Raw genomic sequence first — 582 nt, 5'->3', positions numbered from 1 at the left:
TCTTACAGTAGTGTGAATCTAGAGTAACACAACTGTTTTTAATACAATTACTCTGGATTGTTAGCGATATAACAGATCAGAGCTTGACCTATATGGTTCATGAAGGGATCAGGATTGGGCCTATGTGTAGAGGATATGGTATGTAATAAACTGTTTGTGTGCAGAGAGGAAATGAATATAAATGTTTCCTTTCAAACGTCAAATGTCTTTATCTAAAGTTTGAGCAAATGAAGTAGTAAAATAATGTTTTACTTTTTTGATGCTAAAGTAGAAAAATTATGTGGGTAGACACTATATTATAGCACTGTATATTCAAGAGCTGCAAATTTGATAAGGTAATCTGCTTCTTCTCTTCTGTTACTCTTCACTTGGCAATTAGATTTAAGAAGCAGAAACCAGTTTCCTGATAAAAGTCATTATGTAAAACCCATGAATACATTCATATTGTGAATATTAGGGTCATCTTGTAAAAACTGCACAACCAGCTTGGCAATTTTTTTTGCAAACGGTTATTTTTGTTAGACCTTTGCTTTAGCTTTTATTTTTTTTCCCCTGCTGGTTTCAGATGAATGGCATAGTACA

Source organism: Gopherus flavomarginatus, chromosome 10, assembly GCF_025201925.1.
Source record: "Gopherus flavomarginatus isolate rGopFla2 chromosome 10, rGopFla2.mat.asm, whole genome shotgun sequence".
Classification (NCBI taxonomy): Eukaryota; Metazoa; Chordata; order Testudines; family Testudinidae; genus Gopherus; species Gopherus flavomarginatus.
This window is presented reverse-complemented; position numbering follows the sequence as displayed.